Raw genomic sequence first — 24181 nt, forward strand, 5'->3', positions numbered from 1 at the left:
AAAAGCACTGTAAATGTAGAAAAGTGGCCAGCTGCTTAATGGATTTCAAGGCAGGACCTGTATTAGACTCGGGAAAGTTCTCCAAAGAAACACTCTCCACCTGGAAACCTGTGCAAGGGGGGATGGCCAGCCTGGAGCTGCTCAGTGCTGCCCTGGGAACGAGGACTGCAGTCCTGGGACACTGGGTGTGCACATGGACTGGCATGTGAGGATGGAGAAAATTGCTTGTCAAACAGATTTTCCATGACCAAAACTTTGTGGCTGCTTTCATCACACATTCAAATTTGACCCACACAAGGAGTCCCTTGGGGCCTTCTAAAGTGCAGCAAAGTCTTGCAAAGTCACCCTGCTGTGTGTAGGGGTGCACATTGCTGCTGCTGCAACAATATTTTCAAGAAAACTGCTAATGAATTTTGGGTTTCCTCCTTTGACTCCCTATGGAAATCAGCTTGGGGATAACTCTACTCATTAAGAAAAAAAAATAACCTTGGTTCCTTTTTCTGTGTGTGTGTGTGTAAATCCCAGCTCTTTCTAGCAGTGCTTCTCTTTCCCCCTGCAGTCTTTTGCCCAGCCCTGGTTGCAAGTCCTGCTTGTGAATACCACGGAGTTGCAGCAGCTCTCCATGTGCTGAAGGAAGAACACACAACTGGGACAAGGCCTTCCTGCATCATTTCAGATGAGTTAATAATCTCTCTAACTTGTTCAGCAAGGCTTAGTGCAAACACCCATTAAAAAAAAAAAAAAAAGAAAAAAAAGAAGGCAGTTTATAGCATACTGTGCAAGCTTCATTTAAAAAGAAACATGTTCTTTTTCAGGCAGGTTTAAAACGGGATAACTAAACTCAGCCTCTCTCCTTCTATGCTTGAATAACTGAGAAAGGAGAACTAGCAACATCTCTTTAAAACAGGAATAATCAAGCTGTTTGCTTTGGTTGCACAGTACACATCCCATTCAGATTGTGATGGTGGCTTACCTGGGGGCTGCCTCTGTGCTGTCGGTTTGCTGGTTTGGTTGGATCTGCTGACAGAACTGGGGCCATAATCCATCAGGCTGTCAGGAGGGGTGGTGCATCCCCCAGCGCCCGGAGGAGCGTGCTTCTCTGAGCAGAGGCTTCAGCAGTTCCTGCAACACAGATAATAAATAATCCCATGTTTGTCAGGTGGCACTAATCTGTGAAAGATCAAACCATCTCTCTGCAATGTGTGTATTGTGTTTGTCTCCAGACATTTCGCATAGCAGAAGAAAAACAAACAGCAGGGAATGGAAATGGAGCAAGTGTGTAAAGTTCAACGTAAAGTGTAAGCACAGAGCAGATATCAAGGCAACAAATTGGGATTTATAGTCCTTTCACTACCACCAAACACTGGGGGACAGAATTTTTGTGAGGGGGGAACCCTGACATTACTTGCCTTTGGTTCCTGTTGTTGGGATTATTGTTTTAAGCAGTGCTTAATTGTCATGTCTCCACGGCCACATCAAAAGCCAAGAAGATTAGGTTACAGAGAGTGTTTGATGTCAAAATACAAAATAAATAAAAGGGAAGCTGAAAAGGTACTGTATTTTCCATGATGTCTACTGAGGTTTTTGCTTCAAACATCCCTTTTTAAACTATTATTTTGCAAAGGTTGCGCTTTTAGTGACAAGATTTTATTTACTTACTTTCAAATGACTCCACTGCTTTCCTGCAACAGCTAGAAAGGGTTAATATCCCCTCTTTGATGGCAAACATGGTATAATTAACGCAAACTTCTTAAGTATCCTGGTGACCTGTAGATGGCCACATGAGAATTTTGTTATTTACTGACTTGCCAAACGTTTATTGCTTATAGAAGGACAAGTGGGAAGCAGGCATTAATTTTGATGCTGTTATCTGTGATTGCATGTAAAGTTCATAACAGAGAGTGCCTATATGTCAACTGCAATTAAGCATTTTCCCATTTTTAAAAAAATATAATTTCACATTGGTGGAGGGGGTTGGGGCAGCAGATCCACAAACTGAAAGCCTGCCCATCCTCGGAGCAAGCGTGACACAGCCAGACACAGGACAACTTCCCCTTACCTGCAGGCTGCAAAAGAAAACAGTCTGGCGCCATGGAGCATTTGATCCTTGGCTTCTCTGCAGAGACAGTCAAATCAGTACCAACTGTGGCAGGGCAGAGAGGGAGATTTTGTGGTGAGGCATCTCCCCTTGGAAATTAGCCTGAAAAACAACCAAAAATTAAGTCAAAAGTGGCTATCAGGTGAATATGTTAATTTATCACCAACCTGGACTGGATTAGAATGCATGACCTAGAAGTAAAATGCTTTGTTTAGCCCAATTCCCTGGGCCATCTGGTCCTTGCAAGTAAACATTTCTAAGTGAGATTAAGTGACTGTTCTCTAAGCATGGTGATATGAGTGCAAACCAGGCTGCTCTGGGTCTAACAGATCAAACCTCAGCATCAGGGCAGCCGGCTGGTGCCAATTCAGAGACACCATTTGCCTGAACAGATTTGGGTGCAATTCTCTGTGGTACCAGCTTTGCAGCCAATCCTGGTGGCTCAGTCTGATGAGTTCCTGTCAGATACAGTTTGTCCTAAATTCAGGGCTTACATTGCACCAAGGTGCTGCTGAGAGGTCTAGGACCCCCACCTGAGGAAACTTTTGGGACTGCCCTGCATTTGCAATAAGAACTAAACTGCATTTCTGAGCAGCGAAAGCGCATCTGAACAAAATGCAGCTGCAGGATGAGAGATCCTGGTGAGAGAGAATCCAGAGTGAGAGAGAAAACATCCAGCAGGTAGAAAGACAATAGTGAACTAACCCCTCCTCCAGGGAAAGGCTTCAAATACCACTGAGGGAGGGAACTGCTACTGCTGGGTCTATAAAAACCTGAATCAGGGAAGTATAACGCTAACACAGCCTATGCAGCAGCACCAGGCAGAAAACAGCCATTTGTCTGTATCCTGCACACACCTCTCTCTGTGCTCTGGGCTGCAGGGAATTATTTGGGGGAAAGTTGACTCTGGCTCAGGAGGGTCAAGAGCCTGTGTAAATCATTTGGAGTTGGACCTATCAATGCCAGAACGTGAACATGGACCCTTGTTTCTTCTAAACACTTCAGTGCTTCACCAAGTCTTTCCCAATGCTCTTAGTTTCTTCCAGCTCTTGATTCAGCTCCTGCCTGCTCTCTGTCAGGCAGAGAGTACATGGCAGATTCTTTACCTGGGACATTCTGTTGTCTATTTGGTTGTGCTTTTTTATCTCTGGTTCTTTAGTTTACTCCCAGTTGCCTACATTGGCATTCTGGTGGCAGGTTATATTGCTAGGGTGATCTCAAGGCAATCCCTACTGGATTTTGCTATAAAATACAGATTATTTTACCATCTCCTGCTTTAATTCAGCCCATCCATTATTTTGCTTTATTTTTCTTTTCTTTTTTGTGGGTCCTTGAAAATTTTGGAAGTAAAACAACTCCATGTTGAGAGTTAATCATAGATAGAAGAGGACTAGATGAACAAAAAGAACAGACCAAAATTGTTCACATAACCTTTGAGCCCACAGGCACTCTGGACTGCACACTATTTTCTTCTTTCCAAGCATTACTCCCAGCAGCACAGGAAAGATGTTCTTGATGAAAAAGCACATCTCTGGAGGCAGACCATTGCCTGACTAGTGCCAGGACTCACCCCATTCCCTCACACACTCACTTTCTGATAACAAGCATAATTACAGTGCTCCCTGCCTCAGTTTACCCTTGCAAAAGAGGCATAAAGAAGACATGACCTGCCCTATCAGCTACCTACAAGTGTTAACTTGCTCCAGCCTAGCAAACTTCAGGGCAAGTTCTAACAAATGTCAGCATGTGGTGTGTACTGATAGGCACAGGGAAAGGGCACAGCACTCTCCAGGTTAGAAGCTCCTCCCTGCCTTTGCTGTGGAGCTGCTGCACTGCTCTTACCACCTCCATCCAGCTGTTTGTGGCACAATGACACACTGGAGACATTAGTCATTGCAGTGCATCCCCTGGCTGATTCCAAGTGCTGACCACACACACTCACAGAGAGCCCCACGCACACACAGAGCCGCACGCAGCCCTTTCGCCATCTCCCATGCTCTCAGCCCCTGACCTTCCTTTCACATGCTCTAATGGTCACTAGAACACTGCAGAGAGAACACAGTCCTGCTATTAAATAACCCTAATTTGTCTACAGGCCTTTCCCCCTCCTTCCCCTTACCTCAGTCTCCCGCGACTTAACGTTTAAAACAGCTGAAGTTTACAACAAATCAAAGCTCCCAATAGGCCCAGATTGTCTAAATACGGAAAACAGGAAGTGAGTAACCTTCAACGGGAAATTGTTCATCCGATGGAGGCCAAGACCCAAGGCCCGGTGCTCTGCAGTCCTGCCCCAGCCCAGCAGACACAGCGTGTACCGAGTGGACACGCCGAGTTGGGCAGGAGGGAGCGGCTGGGGGAAGCTTCTGCTTCTCTTGCACTCATGTCACAGCTGCCACGAGAAAGGAGACAGTGTTTGTTGCCCTACAGAACAGCAGAAGGGCAGTTGGAAGGGTAATTTTTAAGACCAGGGATGGGGTAGAGAAGGAGACAAAGGTCAGAAGGTAAAAGAGAGAAGATAAATTAATCCAAACTAAAATGGTCTCTTGCTTCCTAAGAGAGTGAAGATGGCAAGAGAGCACTACAAGTGGTATGGGTTGCTTCCAGAAGGGCGGGGAGAGATTTTGTCTGACAGCCCACTTGATGATGAAAAGGAGAGCACTTCATTTCCTAGGCAGTGAGAATAATAATTTCTTTTTGTTGAGTAACTTGCCTGCTTCCCCCTGCCAGGAAAGATCCCAATTATTTTACCAGCTGTTTATCTAAGGCTTATATTATTCACTCCTGAATTGCAACCATTAGTGGGGTGGAACACAGCAGCTGTTTAACAACTCAAAACAATGCCCCTTTTTTACGGAAGGTCATATTAAGATCCTCTCTAACTGAAGGTGAACTTCTTTCTACGTGCTGCATCCACTGGAATAAAACTTTGCTCACAATTACACTTCTGTGAGAGTCACCAAACTGCCAGAGAAACTAGGATGCACAAACACACCCAGGCATGCCTGAGTCCTTCCACTCCAACTCTGGACTGGGCTAATGAACCATGTACCACAAAGGCCCCTGTGTCATGGGCAACTTTCTTCTGACCCCCTTGGAACCTACACCTGTGCTCACATCCTGTGTCATGGGCAACTTTCTTCTGACCCCCTTGGAACCTACACCTGTGCTCACATGCCAGTTTTCCACTGGGCAGTGTATGGGATAAGCACCAGCAATGAAGCCTGGTCTCCAATTCAAGAAACAGGCAGAGAAAACAACAGGCATAGTTTGGTTTGGAGTTCGGCACCACTGTGAAGGAGATGGGGGTTGTTGGGTCCCATCCTGGTTTCTTGCTCCAGGACTGGGAGTGCTACAGATAAAGGGGACTCCTGGGCAGGTGTGCACACATGGGACAGCCCCCAGAGGACATTCATGCAGAAAACACAGCTGGAATTGGACCTGCCTGACTGGGATGCTGCACCTCTGTGAAGACAGGGGCTACAGAGAAATGTACAGCCATGGTAACTGTTGTGTCATTTGAGGAAGACAAGCTAGAGATGAAGCTTCTAGATAGATCTCTTTGTTGCAGAATTTCAAATACTGCACTGAAATTACCCTTCAAAAATATTTTTTAAATATTTGGTTTAGGCAGAAATATTTTCCCTCTTGCTCCTGCAGCCTTTTTCTGCAAAGATTTCCCCAGATTTCTTGTGGTTTATATAGGTGAATAAAATGGAACTCGTGGCATTTGCTTCACAGAGATTTTCTCTCTTGCATAAAGATGAAGTCTAGTTGGTTGTTTTGCTAGCAAACCAGCTGGCTGGGAGAAAGATGCTCTTAATCAAACAGCCTTGCTGCCTCTCTGGAGAGAACTCTGTCTTTTTTTCCCATCACAACAGGTTTCTTCTTTGTTCTCTGGTGGGCAGGTGTTGTCCCTGTGGGATGTGAAAAAGGGCAGGCTCTGATCCCATTAAAGATAGCCCCATTGGTAATAGATCAGAGGGGCATCCCTAGGTTGTGGGAGAGTATGCCTGTCTTGCTTCACTGGCTAGGGAATAATAGAGCTGGCTCTCAATGATACTTGCAGGGTTTCTAACAAGAGTCCTGTTCTCCAGAAGGACAATGAAAGGGAAAGGAACCCAGAGAGTGATGGCTGTGTCTGGCATTGCCAGAAATCACAGCTGGTCCTGCAAGTGATGGGAACGGGGATGATGCCTCTACCCAGGAAAGATGCAAAGAAATGTTCCCCCACTGCATTATCTTCTTGCTTTACTCTCTTTCTCCACTGATTCCACAGCAAGCTGACTTTGAGAGATATGAAAGTGAATTTTTCTCCAGTGGAAGGCAAGACATGAATAATCCCTGAGACAGAAACACTGCTGTAACCCTTGGTCTCAGCCACTCCTTACACCTTCCATTTCGAGGGTTACAGCAGACCTGACTTCCTGGGAAGAAAGATTGGGTGTGTGGGCTAAAGGAGGTCAGGGAGCTCCAACCACATCCCTGGCCTGGATGAGGTGGTTAGGGAATCAGGGCTGTGGCTTGTCCAGTGGATCCTGTCTGCCTGCAGTCCAGACATAGCACGGAGTAGCTGTTTTCCTGCTGGCCTTGTGCTCAGAAGAACTGAGACAGCAGTAAGGATCTCCAGTGCATTTTCTTCTGTGCTTCCTAAAGTCTTCCAGGAGGTGAATCTGCTGTACTCAAGAGCTAGAGACTCCTGAGATTTAGAACAGGCTCTACACCTGCTTAACTCAGTCCCCTACAGTCTATGCCTGTTTAGTTAAGGCAGGATTTTTCTACATCATGTGGTGTTGTGGCAATCCATTAATCTGTGTTAGTGCAGGCTTTGGACATGGTCATATGCCAATAATAGAAACTTGCAGCTGGATGCATGTAGCAGGCAAAATATGCAGCTCTGACTGCAAACCATACCGTAGGCTCATTCCCAAAGTATGCACCAGCACTTTGGGCCCAGAGGCTTGTCCAGATGAAGAAACAACTCTTACAGACAACGTGTCCAGGCACAGGCTTTGTGAATTTCCTTTCTTTGTCAGATCCCTGTTGCCAGAGTAATTCCATCTCCAGAAAAGCTGTTCAGTAGGGACACACACCTCTCTAGTAAAGGTCCTGCATCACAGAGTTAACCCTGAGCTCCTGACTCAACACCCAGGAAAGCAGCCACCTTGGGCAGTCTCACTGGGGCCAGCTTTGAACACTGCCTTCATGGCACCCTGACAAGAACAGAGATGGTAATGGAATGTTACACAGCTGGCTGTATTTTAACAGTCTTTTTACTTTCTTTTCCTATGTTCTTCCTTAGTGTCACTTGGAAACTGCACTCCTTTTGCCCTATGCACTCTGCACCACTTGAACATCTTTTCATCTGCAGCCTCATCCTTGCTGCTGTCTTTCTGATGGTTCACTCTCCCATTTATATCTTTATTGAATTTACCTCTGTGACTTACAAACCACCTGGAATCCTTTAAATCCAATGCACTAGGTCCTCGGACGACTGGTCATTCTCCTTGTGAAAGCACCCTGAGTGCCACTGCACTTGATCCAGCCCTGCCTGAAATCACCACCCCTCCTCAGCATCCCCACATCCTACCTTCACTTTTAGTGCTGATGCTGAAAAAGCACAGCTCTCTCTCCATGTGTATGTATGTATGTATTTATACACATGCTCCCACCACAGAAAGAGACCGATTTTGCAAGGTTTAATATGCTCCCAGTTCTGCTGTGGACTCTTCCTCTTTTGTTGCAGCTGTGGTTTTAGGGCAGGCTTTGTGGGTTTCAGAGAGTCCTTGGATGCCTTAGGAAATGTTCTGCAGAAGTGCGCTTTCTCTCCATGCATTTTGCACTCCAGCCACCAGGTCCTGAAATCTCAGTGCACAGGATTTCCCCTATTTAGATGAACACCAAATCTACTTGACTTTCAGGCATTGTTTCTGATTGATACCACTCATTTATGCCTCCAGAGTCAGGCAAAGAAACAGAAGAGCCAGCTGGACTCCCTCCTGCATCAGCAGTGGTTCTAACTGAGCCACAGCACAGCATCAGGATGCTCAGAACAGGCAAAGATCCACCACCTCCTCACAGCCACAGCAGCCCTGCAGTGGCTGGTGTGAGGTACTTTGCCACAGCTCAGGAGAAAATAAGATCTCACCCGTTACCCCTAATGTGTGTCCCTGACACAGGAGAAGCAATACAGCCTACCTTGTAAAAAATAAGGGAAAGCCTGTGAGCACCAAATAACTGAAACAGAAACACTGTCTGCCTCTCCCGTTCTTATCCTAGTTACTCATGAAGGAAAAGTAACCCTGCCTTAGAAAAGCCGAGGATTAGCCCAACACACCTGGGTACCACCTGCTGCTTTAGTGTCTCTAGCTCATGGTTTTGTGACAAGCTGGGTGCTTGACAACAATATCCCTTTGAAATGGCAGGTATAGAGCTGAAGGTTTGGAAAAGCATTGCTCCAGCACAGGGTAATTGTCAATATGCATGAAGACAAGTTTCCTGAAGCTGGCTGGGGGCAAGAAAGGGGCAGCTCAGGTGGAAAAAAGGCACAAGGCACACCTGTGCTCCAAACCAGCTACCCAGCAACTTGGCCCTTTGGATAGAGCAGCCTTGAGGTGGCTCTGACAGGCAAAGCACACAAATACTGCGATAAGAAAACAACCCCCAAAGCAACAAACAGAATGTCTCACGAGGTTTAAAAGCACAGTTGTTCAGCCTTGCCTATTTGTATGGGAAGCAGGAGCTGCAGCTCCTGAACGTGGAGCTGGCAGGCAGCATAGGAAAGGAGAGGGAGGCGAGATATGTGGCTGAGGAATTTGCAGCCTTCAAGTTCCCTCTCTCCCGCCTCCTCCTCTCACAGGAAATGAAAGAAGCCTCTTTTGTGGAAGGAGGCTGGTAGGTGTGCATGCGTGAGTGTGTGCTTGGGAGCAGCCTGGTCTGGCTGTTCCCCTTCTCCGCGTTCGGGGCTCCTCTGGTCCCCTTCCCTGTGCTCGGGGATGCCGGAGTGCTCTGGGCTGGCTCAGGGCTATTCTTGGAAGTTTCCTCATGTGTGTCTGAAAAGGTGGATCAGGCAACAGAAGTGGCAAAACCACCAACATGCCCAGGCCCCAGAGGACTGCCTTTTCACTTTTTTTCTTTTTTTCTGTAAAACAACCTCCCTCAAACTTCTTCCTCCTTCCCCTCCTCCACTCTACCTTGCTGAACCGCAGGGCTAGAGCAGCAAAGCCTGAAATTAGAGGAAAGTAAAGGGCAAAAAAGTGGCCATGGGCTTTGTTAAGAGTGATGACAGGGACCAAGACCAGCAAGACTGGCTGTGGGCATGGCCATGGACAGCTGCTGCTGCCCTCACCCAGGACTGAGCATGGAGCGGAGCAGGCAGCCAACCCTCTCCACCAAGGATGTCTGCTTTAGCCTCTGTTTCCACAATAACAGGAACAAAAGAATGGGCTGTTCATCCTCATACCCACTCACTGCATTAATTACACACTGTACCTGCATGGCCTGGTGGCCTCTCCTTCAGGTGTCCTTGGGAGGGAGAGGAAAAGCATGGCTGGAGATTGCACTTTGTTTATATCTCTTCGTTAGCAGTAAAATCATCCTCTCGCTGTGCTTACTCCTGAGGGAGGTGGTAGCAGTGGGCTGAGGAATGAGAGGGTGGCCCAACTCCCTCCTTCTGCACTCTAAAATAGCAGGCAGTACAGGCTGTCTCAGCATGGCAATGGTTAACAGGTCTGCTCCATCCCTTGTGGGCTTTTACCACCCCGATCCACAGCCACAGACTGCTGGAGAGCTCTGAGTCCACAATCAGCCCTTCTGGTTTTCTGGGTCAAAAATAAATCCTGCATAAATAATATTTTTTGGAAAACAAATAATTTTTACTTTTCATGTTTTCTCTAGAATAAAAGGTATTAGGTGAAAGAAAGGAACTGTCAGAGATGGTAGGAATCTCCCAAAAAAGGAAGAGTAAATCCAGCATTGCAAAAAAAAAAAAAAAAAAAAAAATTGCACAGTGCCAAAGGAAAGAGGTGAATAAGTTGAAGTGAATTAAGAAGTGGAGCAAGTAATGTGCCATGTGAGTCAGTCCTGAGGTCTACACATCCTGAGATGTGTGTAAGGTAGATGGAGTCTACCTTACACAGCAAGGTGGGAGAGGAAAAGAAGAGCAAATAAAGAAGAAAAAGGCAAGAAATAAGCCTGTTCAGAGATCTAAGGATTAAAAAGGAAACCTTTAGTAGAAATGGAAAACAGGGAGGCAACCAAACAAGAATATTCAGTCAGTTAAGGCTTGCAGGGAAAAGATAAGGGCAGCAAAAATGCAGAATGAGTTAATTATAGCCAAAGGGATTAAGGAGAATAAGAGGCCTTTTACAAATATATCAGGGGAAACAGAAACACTAGGTAGAAGGTGGGTCGGTTAATAATAGGTCAGAGTAGGGAAGGAAAATAATGAAACAAGGGGACAAATCATGCCAACAGCACTGTGGGCATCTTCCTGTTACCAGCCAGTCTGAGACCTCCAAACCATCATAACAGGTCTAGTGCTGGTGACTGGTTTCAACCCAGAGACTGCCCATCCACAGGGGCAGATCTGAGCTACCATCACAGTAGAGCTGGGTGTGGAAATGAATCTCCCCATGCAGTGCTGACACTTCCTACAATCAATCAATATGTTTTCAAAGATGTAATACTTCAGCTTGGCTTTTTGTTTTTTGTAGGAGGATGAAGAAAGCACATACATCGACCTTAGGCCACACATGTGGTGCAATGGCCTTGGAAGAAGACCTGGTAAAACACAGCATTGAGTGGTAGACTAACTGACCAACTAGCTATGGGCTTCTCATCATCTCTTGTTCCTTGGCTTGGCTATTTCCTCTATCTGCCTCTCTTACTTCCACTGAAAGCAACAAGAATAAAAACAAGTAAATCCCCTGGGGTTGAAAGCAAGGATTGGCAACTATTAGGACTTTGCAAAGCTTGCATCACACTGATTTATGGGTCAGATTCTCACCTCCTAAGAAATTTTGTGCAAGAATTTAAAAAATTTTAAATATTCTGACGTCAGGATTTTGTCTCTCTCCCCCTTCAGAACTAAAGTTTGGCTCCAAATGCCAGGTTTTCCACAGCTCCTATTAAAACAAAAGGCTCATTTAGTAAAACTACAGACTACTTATGTCTTCTCAAAGTCAAAACAGAAACATCAGGAGACAAAAACTGTTCCACCAAGTGGGTGAGGAAACCCACCCCTCTCCTTTCTGCCTGTGGGCTCATTTTGCATACTGGAGCCTTTCCTTGAACAAGACCCCTCAGGCACCTTCCATCTGCCAGGGAGTCACACAGTGAAACAAAGGGCCAGGTCCTCTGGAGGAGGCAAGGTGAAAACCTGCCTGTCTCTGTTTACCAAAGGGAGGGATGCTAGCAGGGTGAGAATGGGGGCTGGGACCACTGCAGGGGTGGGGACCATTTGTTCTCCATTCCCACCTCTCAGGCACTTTCCCCACCCTGCTATCTCCCTCTGATTTTCATGTCTTGCCAGCTTGGCTTTTTGGAATATTTTAAATAGATTTTTAGGAGGCTGTTTTAAAGTGAATGGATGGATGGATGGATGGATGGATGGATGGATGGATGGATGGATGGATGGATGGATGGATGGATGGAAGGATAGAAAGATAGGAAGATCGATAGATAGATAGATAGATAGATAGATAGATAGATAGATAGATAGATAGATAGATAGATAGATAGACAGACCGACAGATGGTAGATAGATTCTATTTCTGAAAAGGTCCTGTGATCTAATTCCCTACCGCTCCATCCACAAAATGATACAGGATTCTTAATCTGTGGAAAACCATGGATGCACACGAACAACCTATACTTAGTGCCTTCAGTCCTTTATTCAGTGCTTTTTTTTAATCTTCTCCTTTACTCACCGTTTTTTTCCTGCATCCCTACTGCATCTCCTGCTGAGAGCAGATAGTGAGGAGATACCTGGGGCCAAGTCCATCCACATGACAATCATATCTGCTCCCCAGCCACACAGTTGCTCACTCAACCATGACAGAAATGGACAAATACAGCCAGAAAAATGTGTGGGACACCAGCACTAGAGACTTTCCTCCCATACTCATCTTACTTGGAGACCACACGAGTGACAAAAACAAGTCAGCCTTCCCCCCTTTTTACCTATGTTGCATGTTACAGGGTGAAGTTAATGCTCTATCTTCCCGCTGCCTCTGCACTTTCAACTCAAATACATAAAACTGAACAAGGAAGGAAAGGTTAAAATAACAACACTCCATTATAAATTATATACTGTTCTTTATAGGTATTCCTTTTTCACCATTGGCTCTTTCACCAGCATTATCTCTGTCGGGTGTTATGTTAGAGGGAGTCTCCAGGAAGATGCTGAACAGAATACTGGTTTTTATAAAAAAATAAAAATGTATGCCGCTGCTTTGTATTGCACCCTCAACAAATAACACACAGGTGATGCTTCTAGAGGCAGATTTGGGTATGTTCCCCCATCTCTTGCTATATTTGCCCAGAAGTATTACAACATGAGTCCTTCCACTTTCTCTGTCCACTCTGGCACTCAAGGGCTCGAACAGGAGTGGCAGAATTGCAAAATATTGCTGCTTCCCTGGCTCAGTCCCTCCTAGAGCAGGGACAGCATTCTCTTGCTCTCTGGACTCACATAGCTATTTTTCTCCCGTGCACAGAGATTTTGCTGCAGTAGATCTAACCTGCTCTTATTTTTCTTCTCCTCCCGTGGCTGCCAGTTTCCCAGGACATGGTTTGCAAAATTTGGCCAGGAGAGATGATGTTGTGGGGAAGGAAAAGGAGTTAGAGCCCAATCACCAAAAGCAGCAGCCACAGCAGAAGGCAGTGCTTTGAATGATCTCATGAATCACCCACATTATCTACAGTGAAATGCCTGGGAAGGGGTTTCCCATGTCCTACTCTGACCTGGAAGGGCCTGAAGGGCATTTTGATTGCCAAAGACAAAGGCTAAATTAGAAGGAAATGATATTTTATTTAACCTCTGCATCACGGTGGAGGCCTGAGGAGAGGGCAGAGGCAGGGGGTGGTGACAGAGGCACTGGGATAATAAGGGGAATTCAGAACAGATAACTCAGGAACATATGGGCTCTCACTAAAGCAGTGTGTCCCACGGCAAAGCCAATTTCCCTTGACATGCTGTCAGCCCCTGCTGGGGGAGGGCAGAGCCCCGCACGCAGCCCGGCCTGCCCTGCCAGGGCTGTGCTCTGCCTGCCACCGTGCTGTTTAGTGCCAAGATGGAATTTCCTTTAGGGAAAGGGCTGTGGTAATTGTCTCTCTACACAGTGCTTTGCAGACGACATGCCAGACTTTGGAGCCTTATACAGGCAAATCTCCCGGGGACACCCTGACTTGGCCTGGAAGGCAGCGGGGGCTCCGAGTCCTCAGCAGGGCTGTACCCATTGGTACCGGCACTCCTCTAGGGGTCCTGCTCCCAAAGTGTGGCCGGTGGCCATTGGAAAAATCAACATCACAATAGCTTTGGGGTGTGGGGTGGGGTGAACTTACCTCTTTGTTTACATGGCATTTTAGCTGCGAAAGCTTTAGATGCTTTTCTCACATGACACTGCTGTAGGAAGTTGCTGTAGATGTCCTGAGCAGCCAGGCAATGTGGTGGGTAGGTGGGAAGGGCTGTGGAGCAGGGAGGGACCGGGAGGGAAGGCAGGGAATGCAGCAGTGCCTCCAAGGGAAGGTGGGGCCCATCCCACCCTGAGTGGTGGGCTTTATGCAAGAATGCCCCAGAGAAGAGGTGGGGAGCAGGGCTGTGGAGTACAGCCCGCGGTGCCAGCAAGGTGAGGCCTGGGTGGTGCTGTCACCTCTGGTCTGCTGTCAATGCAGGGAAGATAACAAGGGTATCTGAACATCTCCAGTGCTTCTGTGAATCCCAGCCTTTTCAGGATTGCTCTCTCTCAAGTTTTTAGCCAAGCTGGAGGCACAAATAGGGTGGGGATCAGATAACAAGAGGCATGAGAAATGGCAAAGGCCTTCTCTATAGATCACCTCATCTGGTATTTCATCAGACCATGCAGGCCTACAATGGCACCTTTTCACTTCTTTTGGAAGATAGTTTCCCTACCTTTTATGCACCCAGGAACAGATTGTATTTTGCCCAGTATCTGTTTCACTGTAAGTAGAAAATAGTCATGGATGTCAATATGAGTTTTTACAAGTGAAAAGAACTTAAAAGTGACACCCCCTCCTGTCTTCCCACCATACCAAAATATCACACTCAAAGATCCTCCTTCTGAGAGCTGAATTCCCCCTTCACACAAAGTTCAAGGACTGAGGCTTGTTCCAAGCATTTCTATTTCAGACTCTTGGTCTTTGACCAAATCTTTGCATTTCAGGCTTGAGCTGAAGACCTGAGGATCATATTTGTTTGCATTCCCTTTGCACTTAGGGGCCCAGACACAGCCCCATACACGGAGATGTACAAAGGCAGCCTGTCCTGAGCAGGTTCTCCCAGATACGTGTTTCCTTAGAGGTCCTGGGTTTGGGGACAGGTCAGGCACGCACCAGTTTTCCAGCTCTGCTGTGTAGGGAACCTACAGCACAAATTGATCTGTGGGGAGCATGACCCAAAGTGTCAAAACAGGGCCTTTAACATTTTCCACTGCCACCAAACCTGTTTGACTGAATTGCAGGTTAAAAAGGCATTGTGTCTATAATTGTTGGGCTTTAGAGAGCATGTCTTTTCCTTTAATGAAATACCTTGCTCATTCCATTCGAAAAGGAACCAAAGACTTCTCAGGTTTATGATAAAGTTGTAAAAATTTTATTTACCCCATATTTCCTGCTGGGTTATTTACGAGGCATTTTGTCAGTTCTCATAAAACTGCCTAGTAAAATATATTTTTTTACAAAAAAAATAAAATCATTTGTGCGGAACATCTTGAGAGCAGTGAGGACAGAGTTAATGGGATACACACACGTTCCGACCCTGGGAGAAAACAAAACAGAACGAAAGCCAGGCATTGTTGTGCTGCATTAGTTAATAATAGCTTTAGAGCTGAAATCCTGCTCCCACTGATGTTACTGGAAGTTGGTCCTTAATATAAAATAATCAGAGAACCAGCTGCCATGAATTACAGAGCCCCAAAATGAACCTGAAATGCATCAAAGCACCCAGAAGACACACTTCTTCTATTGAGATTTCACAGGAAACACCAGCTCAAGAAGTTTTTCTTTAAATTATGGTGGTTTAGGTTTATGTAAGTTGGGGATGGATGCAAATTGTCACTCAGTCTGGAACCCCAGGTTGGTTGATTATTAATACAGTAACTTTTATCTAGTTAAGGGTCAAGAGACATGAAATGCTCCTTGATGTAAACCTGGAGGAAATCCCATCCTGGTAGTTGCTGTCGAATAAACAGCCTGGGCACAGGAAAAGCATGACCCACCCACTCCAGGCACAGCTGGAGTACATTTGCCTCTCTTGGAGTACAGTTTTTCAGTTTTGTATCACATGTTTGCATCTGCTCAGTTCTCTGTGGTCTAAACTTTTGCTTTTTATTCCAGCAGTGCTCATGTTCCCTAATCCCAGTGGCAATCTTGAAGCACAAACTTTATTGTGCAGTATTACCCCAACACCCTTCATTTCAACCCTTGCAGCTTCACTCCAGCCACACTCACCACTTGCAGATAAGCAGGACACAGGTAAAAAGTCCTTTCCATGTGGCAGGCTTGGCCTGGCTCAGTCAGGAGCTCAGCAAAGGTATTCTAGCTTGGAGGCATCAGAAATGTAAAGGAAAGAAGAAAATAATGAATAAGAGATAAAGAAAACGTACAAACAAAACAGGGGAGGTTGTTTTTAAAACAACAAGACCTGGGTGCTGGGAAGCAGTCAGAGGTCTTTTGTTCTGTGCCTGTGCAGCACTTTGCACAATACAACCCCAAATTACAGCTGAGCTCTTGCTCCTGCTACCCTGCAAACATTAAGAAGCAGTAGCCAAGTATGGGAAACAGGCAAGGAGCCAGGTTTGCAAAGGTATTTAAGTGTGTAAAGACACAGGGGGATATTTATTTACATATTTTAGTAGAGGTTTTTTTTTCCTACAGGAGCCAAAGGGCGTTAGGGTCTCACTCCAGCAGTTTATCAGTACCACCAGGATCTATGTCTTTAGATACAGATGGAGCTGGGCTTACCACTCCTCTCAATATGATTTGTTTTTTAAATGCCTCTTTCATCGTGGGGTTGCTCTCTATGTGTGCATTGCAGTGCAAGGTCCTTCCTCAGCCACAGAACCTGTGACTACATTTAGCAATGACAGGTCCATGCTGCTTTGGGCATGTGCAGATGTTGGGCTGCACTTTCCTTTGGCACAGCTGCATTTCTCTTGGGAGGCAGGGAGGTCGTGAGGTACCTGGGTGATCCAGGGACCTGGAGCTACCAAGAAGTCCCTCTCAGCCTGCTCTTGGAGAATGGAAAGAGGGGGAACTGTCTGCTAAACAGAACATGGGGGACTCCCTGGAAAACACCTACATAGAAAACACCTCTGAGCTTTAACAAGCAGTTCAGGAACTGGCCGCAGTTTTAACAGTTAAACCAAACTGGACCAAACTTCCTCCAGCTCAGCCCTGATGTAAGTGTCTGATAGACCAGAAAATACCCTCCAACTGCTCAATTCTCCCTAGACTGAACTAAGCCCACTACACTAACTCAGCAAGCAAATTCAAGTTGGACTCACCTGGAATATTTGTCAGTTGTCTAGAAATAAATGCAGTGGAACTCCAGTGTTGTATCTGGAGAGGAGAGAAGAGAAATGCATCTAAAGGCTCTCTGGATGTGACTCGGAGTGTTGAGTAGGTGGAGTTGGAGAAGGAAAGCCATTTCTATTCCAGATATCAAATAAGCTCTCAGGAAAATTCATTCTAGAGCTTAGTTAATTTAATAAGAGAACACCTTTGCCTTCCAGCTTTCAGGAGGTTTTTGGCATCCTCTACAACCAGCAAGTTGTTCCAGAATCAACAGTTTTGGTCAATGACTGACAAGGAAAGGCTGCTTTGCCTCAGTGCACCAGGAAGAAATGAGCAGACATGTGGCAGACACCTTATTTGCACTGGTGGGACTAATGCTTTTGAGGCAGTTTACGAAAGGTGAGCTGGCAGGATGTTAGCATACTGCATGCTTTAACAAACCCCTGGTGATGAGAGAGCTGCTGGAGACCAGAGCAATCTAGCCCAAGAGGAATGTTTCTCTCCATTCCACCAGACCTTGCCTATTAATGGGGCAAATTCCAAAATTAAAACTACAAAAAGCACCTCCCTGTGCTCCAGGCAGGGGTCAGAACATATGGTGCTTAAGCTCTAAAGCTGGCTGGTGCTGTCTTTAGGAGGGGAAACATGAAAGGACACAGATAGTGGAGATGTGCAATGGCCCATGCTGAGGTCTCTGAAATGCTGCCATTGATGGGGGTCCTTGTCAAATCATTCCAATCATATGGGCAGACCCGAGGCTTGTAGCTGCCCCTCAATTTTTTTCTTCTTTGCAACAGGCTGTGTTATTTCTCTTCTTTGCTGCCAATGGCATCAGAGACCAACTTATTCACAGCAAACACAAAGATTTGGGATGTCTGAAGCCAGGCAGGACCCTCATCTAGAGAACACTCTGGGGCTGTTTAATAAAGTTAAGAGACCAGAGAAGCATCCAAGCTTTCCCACCGTAGTAAGAGAGGATGAAATTCTTTAATTGTTTGTGTTTGAGTGAAACTCATATAAAAAGAGGATTTGGGATTCTGGGGAAGCTTTAGAGTGGAGTCTGACCTTAAGCCATGTTTCTGAACAGCATCGCACGCTCTCACACTGTGCTCCCTGCACCCACTCTGGGAACTCAGCCCTCACTCACATCCCTCTTACTCAGGCACATGGAGGGATTCAGGGAGGCAATAGATATTTTATCCTATAGTTAGTACAAGATCTTCTGGGGCCTGTAGTGCAGGCAACTTAAAAGAAGCTGCGCCTCTCCTGGGCAGACAAACATGCAAACACTCTGCATCCCATTACTGCTCAATTATCCAGTTATGCAGAAATCATAAAGTGGTTTGGATGCCAGGTTGGGGTCTCGCCTTAACCCCAATTTGAGCACATCTGCAGTGTTTAATCTATTCTGCTGTCATTCTGCTCCACACTATCCTTATCCCAGACTTATGCTCAGACTTTTCCAAAGAGTAGCAAAAGGAATAGACAAATGAAGTTCAGCATGTGAATTTGACTTTGAATGACAGTAATCTCATAGGACAATCAGTTTTCATAATTCTGTCCTCGTTTGGAATTGAAGTTCCATGAGCCTGCTAAATTAGTTGCTATTTAGACTCAAACAAAGTCCTACCTGCTAAAATCCACCCAAATTTGGAAGTAGTAGTGGTAACTACTAGAAATCTAAGAACACAAGCAGAACAGCCATCAGCCCAGATGCATACTCGAAACAACAGTAGAAGGATCTGAATCTTCCTAAACCACAGACAAGCTCATTAATGCTGTAGTCAGCCTTTGTGTCATCTCTCAATCTTGATAAAAACAAAGTAGGTTTTGGTGGTGTTGGTTTTCAGTTAGTTGGGCTTTTATTTGCTTTAATTGGGAGATACAGAGACCACTAGGAGCTGTTTTAACTTTTTTAACTTGAAAGTCCTTATGGGGTGGGAACTCTGCCTTCCATCCTTCACCACCTCACATTCACAAGTCACTTGTAGAGATGACAAGAAGCCTTTCCCTTACAGATTGCATGAATTTTGTTGCTACTTGAGATATTGTGGCTTTGGATATCATCAAAGCTGTGGCACAAGCACAGTCTTGAAGGTGAAACACAGAACCTTTCTTTGGCTCAAAAGAAGACAGAATACTTGCCCTCAATTGCCATCTGGCACAGTGGAAATCTCAGAGACAAAAAGAGCAGGTAACCAAACTGACAATAGATGAAAAAAGCCAGTCATCACAGCACTGAGCACTTACTGCTTTTCCTAAAATTTCCCTCTTTTAACCTACTATACCTCTATGAGGAATACCTAAAGAGACTGGGGCATTTCAGTCTGGAAAGTAAATGAGAGAGTAAATGATTATAGAAGGCTACAAAATGCTGTGTGGTACTGACAAAGGTGAATCAGGAACAACCATTGAACGGCTTTTATGGCAAAGGTAGGGAGCAACTGGGGAAGCTGGGAGGAAGCAGACTCAGTGCAAACAGAAGGCAAGTGTCTGGGCACTGTGTGCTACAGCCTGGCCCCACTGAGTCTCTGTTTTGAAAAATAATCCTGACGAGGGCTACCAGCCCTGACGAAGCTGGGCTGAACAAGCACCAAATCTCTGCATGCTCAGCTGAAGGGCAGGTCTGGTTAATGACAGGGAGCCTTTGTGAGGGGTTGTCTCAACTGCAGGGAAGACAGATGCTTTCAGTCAACCCTAAAAAAATAATTGTAGCTTTTTTCCCCCTGGAAGTGACATACAAGTGGATTAAGAGCCTTCCACCTTCTCGTAATCTTGGATGGCAGGAATGTTTATCAGTCAAAGCATGGCACAGGCTGGTTCAAATTCTCATGCTGCTATCCTGGTTTTACCACCAGTTTATTGCATGGCATTACAAAACACATCTAAGGTCTTGGCATATATATGATGGGTGCCAATCAAGCCAGGGTTCTGTAGTCTAAACTTTGGCTCTGCTTGAGAATGTCGGTCTTTGCATGCTGATATCTCAGGAGGGTGGGACTTCCCCTAACACTGCAGAGGTTTAAGGGTGCCTGAGTGTTAATTGTGCACATTTGAATCAAACTGAGTAAAGTAACCCTGGTTTTTCAGGGTAAATTGGGAGAAGGCAGAACCATCTGCAAATGGAGAAATGCAAACAAGGAGGAAAAAGTCCAGGTTTGCATCCTGAAAGAAAATGCAAATCTTAGTGTTTGGGTTTTTTGTTTCTACTCGAGTTTCAGTGCTGGTTTCTCTGATTCTACACCTTCTGGCACAGGAATGAAACCAGTCTAAGTTCAGTAACTGGCCAAGGAATGCTCAGGCTTTCTGAAGCCCCAGCCTACTTGGTTAGCTCTGTTTCTGAGACAGAGAAACAGCAATCTTTCTACTTTTAACATCAATAACACCAGTTATTCTCCCAAAGAATTATTATCAACAATTCCTTTGCTATATTTACAAAGAAGCGGGGCTATTCTTAGAGAAAACACTAAAAAAGCCATTTTATTTAGCTTTCTTGGCAGTTATACAAAAATGTAAGGAATGTAGTCAGTTAAAAACATCAAATCCCCAGCACGAGCCTATAAGAGCTTTCTAATGCATATTTACAGTATAGAAAGCAACCACTTTTCTATTTTGTAGAACAAACAGGGAACCTTCTCTTTTCCTCCTAGCTGTTCCTGAAGACCAAACGTTAAGTTACACACAGAATTTTGCTTTTAATGGTGTGGGTTGTAAACTTCTAACACCTAGAAAATGGGGCTTTATATTACAGCCTTCTTTTCCTAAAAAGGAATCAGAGTCAAATTTTACTGCTGGTTTTAGGAAAGTTCTGAATTGGCAGCCCAGGGTATCCAAATACTCCTTTAGCCACAGCTTGGTTTGCCACAGGGAACAGCAGTGCTAACTTCTTCCATGCTGGTGTTGGCCCAGGCAAGGGCATGCACCCCAGAGAGGCGGGGACTGGGGAAAACACTCTATTCCCATAGGGACCCAGCTCAGAGTGGAAACACCAGCAGGGGACTGTCTCCATAACCATCTCCAACACCATCTCAGTACTTTGCTCCAGCCTCTGAATACCAATAGGAAGAATCTCTTAGAGGCATTACTTACTGCTTAAGAAGGAGACTGTGTGGGGCATCCAGATCACAGCTTTCCTGATGATGCTGAAAACAAACAAACAAACAAAAGACAGGCAGCATTGCCTCAGATTTTGGGGTGGGGGGGTTAATGAGTTCATATGTTAGAAAATGGAAAAATGGACAAATGCCAACAATGTTACTTGTATTGCATCAAGCCCAGAAGATTCCCAAGTAGTTGTGTCAATACATCCCTTAAAGAATAGTCTTTCTCACTTTCTTCACAACGAAACTCAGTCATTGGGGTTTTGTAAATTAACTGGTATAGACAACATACTACAAGGGATAATCCTCTACAGGTAGGATTTTTTTTTTTTTTCAGTTATAACTATAAAATCCCCCTCAATTTATTTCTTAAGTTTGCCAGTTTTGGAGACCTGCTGGTCTCCTGAGCCAACTTAAAACTGAAGATCTGAAAAGGCTCCAGATCCCATTCCCCATACTTGAAATTAGCTCAGGTCTCCCAGATTAGAGGGAGGCTGGAATCATACTGCCCCATCCCAACCTCTCAACATTTGTTGCTGTTCTGGTGCTAGAAAGCCTGTTGTTTAAGATACATTTTCAGTGGGTCCCTCCTGAACCTTCCTCAGGGAGATGATAAAACTGTTTTGAAATTCTCTACAAGATTTTGTTTTTATAACCAATATTCATTGAATTTATTTGGATTATTATTTTTAATTTTGTGATCCTTATGTAAGATAATGGCCAAAAAGGTCAATATCTTTCCTTGACCTACATTGAATCAGTGCTCCAAAACTGGAAATGTGTTTGGTTTCCTTTGCCCAAATGGCATTGGCCACAGTCTTGAGGGTTCTATCATTGTCCTCCCAAGCAAGGGTGCAGTCTCCCTCTTCCCAGGCTGTCCAAATGTGCCACAGTCCTGACACCGCAGTGGGAAACAAATATATCATCTAGTCATTTTGCAAAGCAACATACCAGGATCTGACAAATTAGCCCTTCACAACACCCTGCTGCTCCACTGGCACAAGCTAAAACCAGCAGGAGAGCAGCTTGGCTCTCGCTACCCTGCCATGGAGCAAGGCAATGCCAGGTCGGAACAAATCCTAATATGGCCCATAATCCCACTGCAGTGAAGGGATGGGACCTAGGGGAGTAATTGCTCCTTGAAGCAGATGATGCAACCCCAGTCAGGATTTCTATGGGCTTTTGTGATTTGTACCATAACCACATGCTTCTTTTTCTACTTCAGAGTGATCAGAACTGAGCAAGGCCTCACCCAGAGAAAACCAGGCAAGAAAACAACCACAGTCGAAGCCATCACAAGGGAAGGAGAGACTCTTCAGCCTTTAGCTTCCATGTGCTGTCATGTAACAGTCTCATAATTGTAAGAAGTGTCAATAAGATATCAACAGGGTAAACAATTGTCAGACAGATTTTCACAGAGCCAGTTGACTGGACCATGGCTGCTTCTTATACAATGCCAATGCAGTGTCATTTCTAATGGGAGAATTTATACAGTGTAATTATGTCAGAATTTGCTCCAGGCTACACACTGTTGCATTATAAACCTGGCCATTGCCTGTGATTAGTCAGAGCTTTAAATAACACTGAAAGTAGTTATATCAAGCCAGAGGGAAAAAAGTGGTGCATTCCAGTGCTTGCCACATACCAGCCCCTGAAGGGGATTAGCTAAGATGATGCCCCCTTTATTGCTGGAAGTTTTGATACCTTAGGTCACATCCTCATCACCTGAGTCACCTCACAAACCATTTAAAGACCTTAGTTTGGCCCTTGTAATTATGGAGCACAGACTTCATGCAAGTGACAAGATTCCCAGATGATTGGCTGTAGATGGATGGGATTGAAATGCAAAGAGATGGAGGCTGCCTCACATAGCAGCGCATGGCCAAAGGGGCTTTGCCTCAGAGAGATTTCCTGGAATGTTTGTAGGCAATATGTGGATGTCAGGCATTCTGTCACCAGTGACCTGAGGATTATGGGCAGGTCTGGCTGCTGCAAAAGGTCACGTTTTCATCCTGATGGTGGTACTGGAAAAACCGAGGTTCGTCCAGGCCTGCATGATCATGGCATCACATTGCCAATGCTCTGGAGAAGTGAATGCTCCATCCAGGAGGGACAGAAGAAGGATCTAAAAGAGAAAGTAATCTCTGGATGAAAGGTGAGCAGATTGCAGGGTTATGTGATACTTCTACTTTACATTTTTTGTTAAGAGCCCTAATCATCTGGCATCCGTAGATCCCCATTGCCGAGAGAGAAAACAAATCCAAGTCACGCTAAGCTTCAGTTCTGTGATGGGGACAGAGCTGGCTGATACCTTCCTTGCTCTGGCTCTGGCCCCACACGGCTGTTACAAGCTATTCTGCTTTGTAGCAGCTCTCCTGAGGGCTGTTACAATGATTGAGAATTGCCACCATACAGCATTTTTAGTCTCTCTCAGTCCTGCCTTCATTTCTTGCTCTGTGTCACAGAGGGTGCTACCCTTTCACTTTACTTTCTCTTTCCACTAAATGCAAACTTGGACACGAAGCAATGTGTGGAGAGCTCCAGAGCTCATGGGATGATGCATCTGAGATGTTGCAGCCAAATTGTACTGAGTCACAACCAGAAATGGTGCTATTGCTGGTGCCTTACAGTGTCTGCTCTAGAAGAGGCAGAGACACTCAAGGCTGTACAGACACACTTGCAGAAACTGGTAGGATAATTCATGAGAAATCCCCACTACTTCTTCCTGACCTGAAGAGCTACAGTACCAACAATTACTTGTGTATCCTGGTATTTCTACTTTCATCTGGGATGGGAATTACACCAGGTGTACACCAGTACACAGAAATAAGAGAGTGGTAGAAGATTAGCCAAATTTTTTTTTTTGCTGAGATTTTAAAAGTTGCCTTTAATTTTATGAGCCAGCATTCAGAATAGTTTTCATTTTTTCTGGACTGATTCACTCTTCCCCTTTCTTTGACCTGGTAGAATGGTGACTGAAGCTCTAGGCTGTGCATCCTGTTCCAGCTGCAGCCAAACTCTGTGTGGAGTTGTCTGTCCACAGCTGCTTTTCATGGCTCTCATCCAGAGGTTGCCACCTCTTCTGATCTGCCAGCACAACTATTTGTGCTATCACTATTTGTGTCATTACTTCCCCAGCTCTGTCAAAATAGTCCTGCATACAGAAGGCTGAAATTAAATGGGCTTTAAATACAGATACCACACAGGTCTTTGCTGGGATGGGATTAAGGGA

General features: G+C 45.3%; 2 long non-coding RNA genes across 3 annotated transcripts; both read right to left on the reverse strand.

Moving 5' to 3' along the window:
• Positions 1 to 459: 459 nt before the first annotated feature.
• On the reverse strand, positions 460 to 5144 carry LOC107210359. Its single transcript, XR_004499287.1, has 3 exons — positions 4218 to 5144; positions 2060 to 2200; positions 460 to 1122 (listed from the first exon to the last, which is right to left on the reverse strand). It is a non-coding gene; the product is annotated as an uncharacterized LOC107210359 (long non-coding RNA).
• Positions 5145 to 13463: 8319 nt separating this feature from the next.
• Positions 13464 to 23929, reverse strand: LOC117245084. 2 transcript variants are annotated; one of them, XR_004499286.1, is made up of 5 exons: positions 20939 to 23929; positions 16840 to 16894; positions 15785 to 15875; positions 14229 to 14276; positions 13464 to 14078 (listed from the first exon to the last, which is right to left on the reverse strand). It is a non-coding gene; the product is annotated as an uncharacterized LOC117245084 (long non-coding RNA). The 2 variants fall into 2 exon arrangements; XR_004499285.1 differs by lacking the exons at positions 13464 to 14078; positions 14229 to 14276 and adding an exon at positions 14697 to 15092.
• Between the last annotated feature and the right edge of the window lie 252 nt (positions 23930 to 24181).

This window comes from Parus major, chromosome 12 (genome assembly GCF_001522545.3).
Source record: "Parus major isolate Abel chromosome 12, Parus_major1.1, whole genome shotgun sequence".
NCBI lineage: Eukaryota > Metazoa > Chordata > Aves > Passeriformes > Paridae > Parus > Parus major.